Source organism: Benincasa hispida, chromosome 11 (genome assembly GCF_009727055.1).
Source record: "Benincasa hispida cultivar B227 chromosome 11, ASM972705v1, whole genome shotgun sequence".
Classification (NCBI taxonomy): Eukaryota; Viridiplantae; Streptophyta; class Magnoliopsida; order Cucurbitales; family Cucurbitaceae; genus Benincasa; species Benincasa hispida.
The window spans coordinates 54177839-54191712 of record NC_052359.1 but is presented as its reverse complement, the minus strand read 5'-3'; positions in this window follow the sequence as shown (position 1 = coordinate 54191712).

Below are 13874 nucleotides of genomic sequence, written 5' to 3'. Positions count from 1 at the left end.
AGGTCTCTTCTTTCGTACAGGCATTGAAGATACATTTTAGAGCACCATGACGGAGTTGTGTGGACAGTTGTCAAACATCTCCCTCAACAATCCATGATCTTTCATGCAGTGACTATGATTTTGTGTCTTTTGGCTAAGACTTCTGATAAGCTGGCCGAAATGTACACTTAGAACTTTTTGTTTGCCTTGACCCATCTATCATATGCAACCCTAACATTTCGAGATACTTCAGTAGTGAACACTTGAGGACATTCCTCAACAAGGATAAACCTCAGGTCATCGATTATAAGCACAGTGTTTATAGTGTTTTTCCAACTTGTGTAATTGTCACCGTTCAGTTTATCAGCACTCAACAAGTTTAGTGTTGTGCTAGTCATTATGAAGATTACTAAAATGATACAAATTATTTATATTATTTATTAAAGCATTACCCAATAAAAACCAATCTATTTACCAAAAATCAAATGTACCCTATTTGACATCTATTTTTGCAATGATGCTTCAGTAAGTTAGGATAAAAGCTACCGTATGATGATAAGTTACCCTTCAATAAATTGAAACAATCTCAACCAACCATTACACCAGAATAACTCTTATCCCTATAATGATTAGTCACCATTATTCGGTCCAGAAATCATTAACTTTACAATGATTAGTCACAATTTCTTGTAAGTATAACCCTTCATTTTAGATCCTACAGTCTTGCTCCAATGAGCCAACCATAGGGAAAAACCGACTGGGGTAAAAACTAAGAAATCCTATCCATATCTAAAATTTGTGTAAAATTTCATACAAATGTCATTCGTAGGGGGATACAAGCAAAGATGTCTCGAGGCCGAGCATGAAACTTTACAATGAACCAATGGAAGAGACCATGGGTTGTGTTAACACACATTCTTCTCCCACTTACTATAAACACTCTTTTCATTCACCTTGGTATTGACCTATGCGAACACCATCAGTAGAGAAACATAAACAAATGTGTCTTGAGGTCGAGTATAGATCCATGGTTGAAAGAACCCTTGTGAAGGAGATTGCAGCGAAAGTGGATCATCCCAATTCCCAATCATTTTTTAAAAACAAAATTTTACAGTACATGCATTAGGAAAACAATAAATTATACAACATGCATCAAAAACAAAAATAACAAAACCACGAAAGAGTCTTCAGTATTCTCTAGTGAGAATCTAGGAGGTGTGGGCTCTAGAAAGTTTTGGGATTAAAGAAGAAGGAAGAATTTTTCTTGAGAGGAAAAAAACTTGGGAAGCAAAAAAAACTTTACAGAGAATAATAACGTTCTGTAACCCTGTATTTTTTCTTCTGTCTTTTTGCAGGTATATGAAATAGACCCCTCCACCACTTCTTACATGAATGGTAGAGAGAAAAAGGTGGGGGAGTTATAACTCCATCCCCTTAATTATTTGAAAACTAAATTATATAATTATTTAAATAATAAAATAATTAATAAATAATTTTAATTCTAACAAAAATATATATATAATAACCAATTTATTATATATTATGTAATCATATATTATATCATATATAACATATAACATAGTTTCTTTTTCTCTCTCTCATGGTATTTAATATAAATCATGCCAAGCTCCACATATTCTTGTACAGTCAAAAGGGGATCGATTCCGTAAAAGGTCTCGTGCTAAAGAGCGTGGAGGTTCGAGTCCTCTTCAAGGCATAATGTTGAGAATACCCGTTGAATTGGAAGGAATAAGTTCGCGGATCACAAAATCTTGGCGATCTTCTCTATCTAATGAATGGGAGTCCGCTTTGAAATCGTCCGCCCTGCACCCACCCCCCGAGTATATGCTTCAACAGGAATTAAACAAGGGTAGATTGATACAATAGAAACCTCTGGTAAAATGCCCACCCGTAACCCAGCAGATAAAGTACATTACATAGTCCGTTTTAGGGATTGGCGACTTACCCATTCACTGACTTTGGCACTGGACGTTCCAAAAATGGGGTACTATCGGGTCGGGTGAATTCAATAATAGAGGCCTGTTGGCATTCCAGCCTTCCTTCTCCTTTCAGAGCCTACCCGAAAAAGAATCCAGTGTTTCTTGGTCATGAATATCTGAATAGGACGAACCGCCCCGTGGTTTGCTTCGGAACAAAACAATTAGTATTAGGCTCTTTCGCCGACACTGACACTAAGAGACGAAAGCTAGGGGAGCGAATGGGATCAGATACCCCAGTAGTCCTAGCCATAAACGATGGATACTAGGCGCTGTGCGTATCGACCAGTGCAGTGCTGTAGCTAAAGCGTTAAGTATCCCGCCTGGGGAGTACGTTCACAAGAATAAACTCAAAGGAATTGACGGGGGCCCGCACAAGTGGTGGAGAATGTGAATTAATTCGATGCAAAGTGAAGAACCTTACCAGGGCCGATTAAATCCTCTTGTTTGTAGACATTTTATAGGAAAAAATGGATATTTCCCTTTCTCCACAGATAAACGTTTATTCCAAGTCACAACATATGAGCCGTTTAAAAATATCTTTCTTTGATTACAAAACAAAAGATAATAGAGGATAAGATCAATTTCTATCTATATAAGATAAGATATTTTTTATCTCTATAAAAAGGATAGATTATATATCAGATCACGGCTCCATGTGCCAAATATTTCCATATTGATATTTTTGTTCCAACAATGTGACGAAGAATGGAGACGAGAACGATACTTTCATTTACAGTATTGAGTTCATAATATTGATCTAGGTCAGGTTATGGATCAATCAAAAAATGATTTTTATATTCGAAACCCATTAGAAAGAAGGGACAGTAGAAATCATACAGAAATGATAGACTCGAAGGCCCTGAAAATGCTATGAGGTGTTCGAAAATGGTTGAAGTTAGTTGAATAAGAGACCCTTTCCCAAGAGTCGATGACTATTCATAGCTATTACCTTGACACCAAAGAAGAGTTCGGCCCAATGCTTTATTTCTGTCCTAGTTGATCCTGATTCGACATTAGAAGTATATTGATTTTTCCCCAATAACCGAATACTTTTGTCTGTAAATACTGCATATTTGATTCCATCCATAAATTTTCTTCCCTATGAGTTCGAGTCTCAATAAAAATGCTAGTTCTTACTGTTCATATGTTATATATGAATATACCACACCAATTCATTATGTATGGATGATGAGATTCCATCGATACAGAGCCAATTCCAATAGACTTATTGGAGGGTCCCATTGACATAAATCTTTTTAGTTCTTAAAAAGAAACAGTTTGAGAAGGTTCAATTGTCCGAAATGAATTTCTAAATCTGCGGATTTATCAACATCAAGTTCGTAAAAAAAAACCAAATTCTTGTTGGTAATTCTATAATTTAATTATGTATAATAAAAAAATTATGAAAAATTTTCCTTGTTTTTGTTTATATTCTTTTTCTAACGTATTTTGGGAATGACTTGTACCGCATTACTAGTCATAGTATGGATATTGTGAGGAAGACTATTTTACCTCTTCTTTATTTTGTTGTTTTCTACAATACAAATAGGAGCGGTATTATTATGTCAGTGGTGCCAGATTGAAATGTCGTTGAATGTATCTATTTTTTTCTAATAGAATCAAAACGAAAAATAGATTAGATATCAAAAATAAGATAAGTAAATGGAGAATAGAAAAAAAAATGAAGGGAACAAAGGATTCTAGAAGGAATTATTCATCTTCCTAGTATTCGATACCAGAAAAATTCCTTTTCTTTTTCTTGTGTCGAAATAATAAACTAATTAATTATTCTTGATCCCCTTCGTCAAAGATCCCTATTCTTAGTTTCAATTTTTCCCAGTTTATCAGAACCTTTTTTTTCGATTTATTACATAAGTAGTGAACAAATTCAATGAATTTTCAAATTCGATTTTAATATTAATATATTAAATATTAAAGGGTTTGTGATATCTGATCGATAGAAATATATTATTGTTATATTGGGATTGTGTCATCCAGAAAGAGGGAATCGAGTGGTTCTCTCTTTCTTTTTTTTTCGCTTTGTTTGAAAGAATCGACCGATACGATCGCGAAAGAGATGGTCTGAATCAATTTTTTGAAGCAATTTAGAATCAGAAAGAAATGAAGTTGTTTGAAACATCGGAAAGATCCATTTTGTCATTTATATGAATAAATTAGTCTAATTCTAATTAGTAAGAGCTGGACGGTACCAACGAAATCGAGTGCGAACTCCCATTTTATTTTTTATTGAATTAACCGATCAACTTGCTTTTCCATCCAACATTTATTTTGGATTTCAATAATTTTTGAAACAAAAGAATTTCGACATATTTCATTTTATTATGAGAATAAATCCTACGACTTCTGGTCCTGAAGTTTCCACGCTTGAAAAAAACAACTTTGGACGTATCGCTCAAATCATTGGTCCGGTACTAGATGTAGCTTTTCCCCTGGGCAAAATGCCTAATATTTACAACGCTTTGATAGTTAAAGGTCAAGATACTGCCGGTCAAGAAATTAATGTGACTTGTGAAGTACAGCAATTATTAGGAAATAATCGAGTTAGAGCTGTAGCTATGAGTTCTACAGATGGTCTAATGAGAGGAATGGAAGTGATTGACACGAGAGCTCCTCTAAGTGTTCCAGTCGGCGGAGCGACTCTCGACCGAATGTTTGAATCATGTTCAAACATTTAATTCCTCTCATAAATTATTTATATTATAATGTATCAAATATATTGTAGTAGTTATATCATATATAATTACATAAACTTAATTAGATCATATATAATTAATTCCCCCAATTAATTTGAACAATTCAAATTAATCCAAAACTTGATTCTCATAAAATCCGATGAACTACTGAGGGGACCTTGAAGCTCCAACGGTACGTGAATAATTAATTAAACTTTTTAATTAAATTATTCACCATCTGTTAACTGACGGACACTCCATTAAAGACCGACAGCTGCACTATTTGCACTATAGATATATCTTTGTGTCCATTGGATATAACCAATCCACGGTACGATGACCCTTCACAAAATGCTCGTAAGTGCAGTTGGGCCATATTACTGTTTTGCCCCTGTAGTTACATCTAACTCCTTAAGTACCACTGATTTCTCTAATGATAATAAATCATAGTCCCACTATGACTAACCCCTCACGGGTCAGGAAAGGGTATGGCGCCACAATGTTCAAGCCTCAAAATCAGCCCTTAAGGAGTGAATGAGTAGATTCTGTCTTGTGTAGTTGTGTTCCAAGCTCCTTAATCAGACGAATCCCCAAAATGGTAGGCATGATGAGTCGACGATCTGGCCACTCTCACTCATACAAATCAAAGGACCGCCTTCATAGACAAGAGTTCACAACTCACTCAGAATTCAAGTCGTGTTACCTATAGTCATCCTGATGAAACGGAAGTCTCTATTAAGAACGGTGTTATATAATGAGACTACTCCTTTTGTAGTCCAGTCTTATACAAACTCCTTTTTATAGAATATCTCTGCTCACATGTCTCCACATGAATGATCAGGATCATATCATTTGTAGCACTTTACAACAATTGTAATATCTACAAAGTGGGTTGTAAAACCCATACCCCACTTTCCCCTTTTTCATGATGTTTATTGTGTAAGTAAGCAAAATGTTGGTTTAAATGTTTAAATATGGGAACTTAACTCTCGGTTACTTACTAATCTAGCCTTACAAAGAGAATTTCTAGCTATGTGTTGGTCGTGTCGAGGGGTGCTTCAGCATCGAGTGGGCATAAGGCAGGCATCGAGTAAATGCTATCGAGCATCTAGTATATGGAATCGAGGAAGGGTCGAGCATCAAGTATAAGTGATCGAGGAAGGGTCGAGCATCAAGTATAAGGAATCGAGGAAGGGCCGAGTGTTGAGTATAAGTGATCGAGGAAAGGTTCGAGCATCGAGGGTAAGCGAAGAAGAGTAGCGCATCGAGTACGAGCGATCGAGTAAGGAGCGTGCATCGAGTGAGCTCTCAGCATCGAGTTTCCCATCGAGTATCAAGTCCTTCCATCGAGTATTTGACAGATAGCCGTGGAATCTTTCATTAAGTAAGGACCTTCCTCCATCGAGTTTTCCCAATGAGGATCGAGTTGCTCGAAATGCTCAGTTTTAAACTTCTCTTTAAGTTACCCAAACAGATGGCTTAATATCGGCCTTTAATCTTCACCAATGGGTGAGGTGGCTTAAGGAGATTTCATGCAAAGAGCTAGATGGTAGTATAAAAAGGGAGGAGAACTTCTAGGGCTCGTTTTAGGATGATGTGCTCGAGAAAAAAAGACGAACTTGATACCATTAAAAAGCTCTGTGAGTCTATTTCTGAAATCTAGCCATTGGAAGGGAGTTCTCATCGGAGAGAGGGCCGGAGAAGGAAGGAAGAGTTGAAGGTTCATTTTTCAGACATTTTCGGGCACTTGACGAAGAAACGTAAATCTAGACCGAACCACATGGAATTTCAAGTTGAAATTTAAGATAACATTGTTATCACCCTTATGAGTAAGTTTGTAGAAGGAACTTTTTCAAGATAAGGCCTGAGGTTTGAGTTACATATTTTAGAACCTAAACTTAGAAAGTGTTGAACAAGTAGGCAGCTTCGCAATCTAGGGCCACTAGGGAAGATTTAAAGCTCCAGATCAAATTATAAAGAGTTTTACGCTGAAATTTTGAGGCAAATACTTGCTAAATGTGGGCTTGGCACCCCAAAAACCCTACTAAGTACTAGGTGTGGGCATCAGAAAGGAGGCGACTTGCTGAAGTTTAAGCCATTTTAAATTCGACTAAGTACCCGACACCCTAAGGTAAGTTATGAAGATTTGAAAGCGAATTGAATAAATGTGAGCTTAATTCTGAAAGTGAGTCTAAAAAGGGAAACCATAACTAGTAACTAAAGTAATTTGATGTGTTCACAAGGTTGACATTAGTAGGAGAAGCTTGTCAATCTTAAAAGGATTTCCTAAAGGCTGTGAGTGACTCTATTGTTTACAAACATTTATGAATGATTTAACAAGTCATGTTTTTATGAAAAGTCACTTATTTGATAGCCAACCTCAAACGTTTACCTAGCTATTTACCTTACTGATGTTTACGAATGCTTGGTAGGTTAATAACTTATAAAGTATAGATAGTTATGGTCCAGGCATGATGTTCTTAAGTAATTAATGTCTAGTACTTATGAAGTATGTTTCCTTAGATAGAATCTGAATGGTTAGCATATGCTACTAGGGAAAGTTGGGTCTATAACACAAGCTAAGTGTGAGGTCTAGGTGAAGGACTCCTAGTAAAGTATGTTTAGCTCAATACCTCGAAGTGGAAATCGAGTTTAAAGACGGTTGATGATGGGATCCTAGCTACACACACTTAGGTTCAGTATGACTAAGAAGGTGATGAATAGAGGATCCACATCCCAAGAGATGAATTCAAGTTTCAGTAAAACTTGTTAATGAAGAATGTTATGCATTGAGTTGGCTCCGTATTAGGAAGGACTATGAAGAGGGATAAACTATGTCATTCAATGATAATTGTTGATAAGTTTATAAGATTCAAGCAATCAAGCTTCGTGAGATTGCTTAGCAATTTCCTTAAGTATGTACTTGTTGATCACATGCCAAGGTAATATGATAGCTTTATTTCATATAAAGTATTCTATGTTGAAGCATGCGTTCTACAGACTGTAGCTAAGATTCCACAAATGCTAAGCTTAAAGCTACGTTCTTATGGATTTATAATATATATGATGTTAAAGCATTATATGTCTTTAGTAAGACAAATACTGAAAGCATGGAAGGTATCCAAGAAGTACCTAAGGTGTTTATGGTACTTAATACCTCCACGTGCACATAGAAAGTTCTGAAGAAGAAGCCGAAGTATGGGTCTCTTAGACCATATTTGAAAGGTCGATGTATGGGTCTCCTAGGCCATATTTTAGTAACTGAGGTCGAAGTATGGGCCTCTTGGCGTGATACCAACGTTGGGAGCTTAAGCGATGAATGCTCATTCTCAACTAAGATTCAGGAAGTATCCACATAAAGTTATTATGGTTTATGCTTCAAGTGTTATGAAGCTGGTTGATGAGTTACAGTTAAAGACATAAGTAATGGTCAAAAGTGACACACCTCGACTAAGGTGATAGTGGAAGTTGGGTCGGAGGGTCCCTCCCCCAACCAAGCTGGGGTTTAGTAATGTTACACACAAGAGTAAACTAGAAGAGTCGCTCCCTTGTAAAAGATATTTAATGTGGAAGTTGAGGCCTAAGGGCCTCTCAGAGCTGATGCCTATGATGCCTATGTTATGGTTAAATTCTAGTAGAGAAGTTTTATGTAATTACTTGCTTGGCTAATTTCTCAGTTTCCAGCTACGCTTTTCAATTCATGATCTCCTGTTAAGCATGATTGACATATATGTCTTTTACGTCTAAAAGGTTAGTCACTCATTGGGCTTCTAGCTCACTCTATTTAAATGTCTTCTCCAAAGTAGCAGTCACTCCTCAGAAGATGACTCTACTATTGCTCTACCACTCAAGACCAAAATATTAGAAAGTCTAAGTGAGGGTTTTGTATAAAGTAGTACGTATGTATTATGTCATGTAGGGACTAGTTGAGTGTGTTGGGCTTACTGCTTATGTAAAGTGTATAAGTTGTATTATTGAAGAATAATGTAGAACTCTATTAATGTTTGTCATTTGTCTTAAGTTGATGATTGAGTATATACATATATGCATATCAAGGTTCTACGCCAGGTTAAGTAGGATAGTAGGCAGTAAGTACCAGCAAAAGGGTTGGTAACTATTACGGTCACATCTCCTTGCAGGTCTTAAGGGTAATCTGGGAGGGGGTGTGACATGGGTCATACTTGTAGTATCACTAGGATAAGGTATCCAGCCTTATCCATCTACTATAGACCATTTAGGTTATTACTTAATACATGATTCATCCGTATATCTTTACATACATGTTTAGGTTACGAGATAACCATGGAACTTAATTTATTGGTTTGTGATTAATGCAACAAAAATTGGAATAAAATATCATATATTTTATTAAATAGATAATGAGTTCGTACATAACATTCATAAACTATAGGGCTCTACAAGATTTAGGGCATTAAACCCAACAATCTCCCACTAGACCTAAAGCTAATGGGGTATACAATATAGTTAAAATAAAAAATACAAAAATAATAAACTAGGGCATAAACACATGCCCAGTACAAAATCTCCCCCTTGCCCTAGTCCAGATGTAGCCTGTCCCATAGACCCATACTTTGCAGATGACCCTCAAACACCTTAGTCGTGAGAGCCTTTGTAAACGAATCAACAACATTATGCTCCGAAGTTATCTACGTGACGATCACGTCTCCTCGATGCACAATCTCTCAAATGAGATGATACTTCCGCTCTATATGCTTCTCCCGCTTGTGACTCCTAGGCTCTCGGCAATTATCCATAGCACCACTATTATCAAAATAAAGTGTGATGGGCTTTGACATGTCTGGAACAGGTTCCAGATCAATCAAAAACTTCCTAAGCCATACAGCTTTCTTAGCAGCTTTGCAAGCTGCTACATACTCAGCCTCTATGGTAGAGTCAGCCATGCACTCTTGCTTGATGATTTTCCAGACTATGGCTACTCCGTTAAGAGTGAACAATGATCCTGATGTAGAATTCCTAGAATCCTTATCAATCTAAAAATCAGAGTCTATGTATCCTGTAAGGATTAAATCCTTTGAACCATACACGAGCATGTAGTCCATCATTCTCTGTAGATACTTGAAGATGTTCTTAACGGCAGTCCAGTGACCTATTCCTAGATTAGATTGATATCTACTTATTATCCCTACTACATAGAAAATGTCAGGTTTAGTACATAACATTGCATACATCAGGCTTCCAACAATCGATGCATATGGGTTTCGTTTCATTTCCTCAACCCCTTGAGGTGCCTTAGGACATTTTTCCTTAGACAATATAACTCCATGCCTGAAAGGCAATAAGCCCATTTTGGAGTTCTGCATCGAATATTTGATAAGCATTTTGTTAATATATGACGTTTAAGACAAAGCTAGCACTTTGTTCTTTCGATCCCTAAAGATCTAAATACCTAGAACAAAACGAGCCTTTCCCAAATCTTTCATTTGGAATTAGGTCGCTAGCCAGTTTTTAACCTCAGTCAGTAAACCTACATCATTCCCAATGAGTAGGATATCATCTACATATAATACTAGAAAAACTACTCAACTGTTGATGATTTTTTTGTAAACACAAGGCTCATCAACATTTTGATCATAACCATAAGATTTGATCGCAATATCAAACCTTATATTCCAAGATCGAGATACTTGTTTCAATCCATAAATGGACCGATTAAACTTGCAAACCTTTTGGTCTTGATCTTGGATTATGAATCCCTTGAGCTGCACCATGTAAATGGTCTCCTCAAGATTGCCATTCAGAAAAGCAGTTTTGACGTCCATCTGCCAAATCTCATAGTCAGAATATGAGGCAATGGACAGTAGTATCCTGATAGATTCGAGCATAGCAATAGGTGAGAGAGTCTCCTCATAGTCGACTTCCTCAACTTGGGTATAACCCTTTACCACTAATCTAGCCTTGAAGGTTTGTACCTTCCCATCAGCACTTCGTTTCCTTTTATAGATCTATTTGCAACCTATAAGTTTAACCCCATCAGGTTGATCTAAAAGATCCCATACTAAATTGATGTACATAGACTCCATTTCGAGATCCATCACTTTGATCTAATCATCTCTGTCAACATCTTCCATTGCCTTCTTGTAAGACAATGAATCCTGAACTTCACCATCAGCTACCATAGTGAGGATTTCTGTTAAACCCATATAGCGAACAGGAGGTGTCAGAACCCTCCCACTATGTCAAGGTTCCCTCAACACTTGAGGTGGATTTAACCTACTAGATGATCATACTTCAACAACTCTTGTTGAGGTAATGTGTTCTTCAATAAATCTTGTTGAAGATTCAGTAGTTTCTTGGAAAATTTTATTCAACAAAATTTTGCTATGAGGCTAGTGTTTGTCGATACAAACACCTTGTTCTCTTCTGGATCAAAGAAAAGACCACCTCTCGTTCCTTTGAGGTAGCCTACAAATAGGCATAATCTTGAACGTGGTTCTAATTTCTTAGGATTAGCCTCAAGCATGTGTGCTGGGCAACCCCAGATTCTGAAATGATGTAAACTAACTTTACGACCATTCCATAACTCCAATGGTGTTTTAGCAACACTCTTGGATGAAACATAGTTCAGGATATATGTTGCAATCTCTACTGCATAACCCCAAAACGAGTCAGGTAAAGAAGCGTAACTCATCATAGACCGAACCATGTTCAGCAAGGTTCTATTTCTCCTTTCTGAAACATCATTCTGAGGTGTACTAGATACTGAGTGTTGGGATACTATTCCATGTTTTATCAAATAATTTTGGAAAGACAGATCCATAAACTTTCCATCTCGATCGGATCGAAATGTTTTAATCATTTTATTTAATGCATTTTCAACTTCAGCATTGAATTCTTTGAACTTTTCAAAAGACTTAGACTTATACTGCATTAAGTAAACTTACCCATATTTGGAATAATCATCAGTAAAAGTGATGAAGTATTCATAACTTTCTCTAACCTTGACATTCATCGGACCACAAAGGTCTGAATGTATGAGCTCAAGAGGCACTTTGGCCCTATGACCTTTTCCAGTAATTTTTTTTTTTTTTTTTTTTGTCATTTTGCCTTCAAGGCATGACTCACATACTAGCAAAGAATTATCTTCTAACTCATTTAGAAGTTCGTTCTTTACTAACCTCTCAATTCTATTGAGATTTATGTGACCTAATCTTAGGTGCCAAAGTTGGGTATTTTATTTTGGAGAAATTTTAAGTCTTTTATTTTGAGTTACTGTAGTTTTAAATATTTTAATGTTATGGAGGGCCTTAATAGCTAACAGACTTAGTACATAGAGGTCATTTTCCATGGAAATAAACACTTTATTAACAAAAAAGTTGATTACATAGGATTGTTCTAACAAACACTTTACAGAAATAAGGTTCCTTTTTAAATCATGAACCACATAAACATTATCTAATACAAGAATTTTATTCTGTAAAGTCAACCAGATTCCTCCCACTGCCACAGTCGAGACGACGTGCCCAGTTCCAACTCGCATCGTTATCTCACTAGCTTCAAGTTGCAGTTAGGAATTAATTCCCTGAAATTAAGAACAAACATGGTTAGTGGCCCAGAGTCAATAATCCAGGTAGAATCATCATTCTCCACCAGGAAAGTTTCCAAAATAAGTAAATTAGATTTACCTTACTTAGCTTTCTTCTTTTCTGCCAAGTATTTGGGGAAGTTCCTCTTCCATGACCATCTTGGTTCCAATGGAAACAAATCTTCTTTGTAGTCTTGATCGGTTTTCTACCCCTTTGAGCAGCAACTACAGGGTTAGCTTTCCTCTTTCCACCCTTCTTCTTCTTCTTCCACTTTTTAGTGCCGAAGGAAGAAGGTACAAACTTAGTTCTAGAGGTCGAACCTTTGTGGAACTTCTTAAAAGATGAAGCAACATTTGCCTCACCTTTCTTATCCTTGTTTTTATGTAGGGACTGAAAAGTCTACAACTCGTTGAGCAGAGTGGTCAGGTTGTAATCTATCTTGTTCATAATAGCATTGCTATGAAAATGAAGGAAACTTTTAGGTAAAGATTCCAATATGAAGCTAACTTGATTGGCTTCATCGATGGTAAACCCGTTCATCTCCACCACATTGAAGTGGACCATCATGTTGAGAACATGTTCTCGAACAGATGCCCCTTCTTGCATACGAGCATTGAAGATTTTTTTAAGAGCGTCGTGCCTGAGTTGCGCAGACGGTTGTTCGAACATTCCCCTCAGGAACTCTAGATCTCATGGGTTGTGAGCATGGGCTCATGCTTCTTTGCCAAAAATTCGGTAAGACTAGCCAAGATATAAATTCTGGCCTTTTCATTCACCCTTGTCCAACACTCATATGCCTCTCGAACTTTTCGAGGAGCATTTTGAGTAGGAATGGGAGGACAATCCTCCATTAGGACAAAACGAAGATCATCGATTATTAAAATCGTGTTGATCGTGGTTTTCCAACTGGCATAATTTTCGCTATTTAACTTATCGGCGACGAGTAAGTTTAGAGTAGCTATAGCCATTAGATAAATTGCTAGACAAACTATTTTCAAATTAATTTAGTTTGAATTAATCATTTAAACAACTAATCAATTTTAACAAAATTCTAATGTACCCTAAGTGACACCTAATTTTGCAATGATGTTTCAATGAGGCAGAAGAAAAGTCACTGTAGAGTGATCAAGTATCCCTTAACTGAAATGAGACATTCTCAACGAATAGACATAACAAATCCTTGTTGTTGTCATTACTAGTCACCATTGTTCGATCCAGAATACGTTAAACTAGCTTAACGATTCTTGTAAGTGTAACCCCACATTTTAGGTCCTAGAATTTCGCCGCAATGAGCCAACCGTAGAAAAAACCAATTGGGACATGAAACTAAAGCAACTCTATCCATTTCTGAAGGTGAAATAAAGTGTCATGTAAACTGTCATCCTTTAGAGGGACACCTACAATGCCACTGAATGAACTCCGTTTACAGAGGACCTTTGAGTGGAATGGATCGTCCAAACCCCATTTGAATGAACGCATACGTTTACAGTCAAACAATATAGATTATGCATAAATCTTAAATTACAGCATGTTTTGAAATAAAAACAAAGGATCAAGAGACTAAGAACCGTTCTTCAAGTAAATCCCTCGATCGTTCACAAACGCATCTAACAACACGATCTCCCTCGAACAACAAC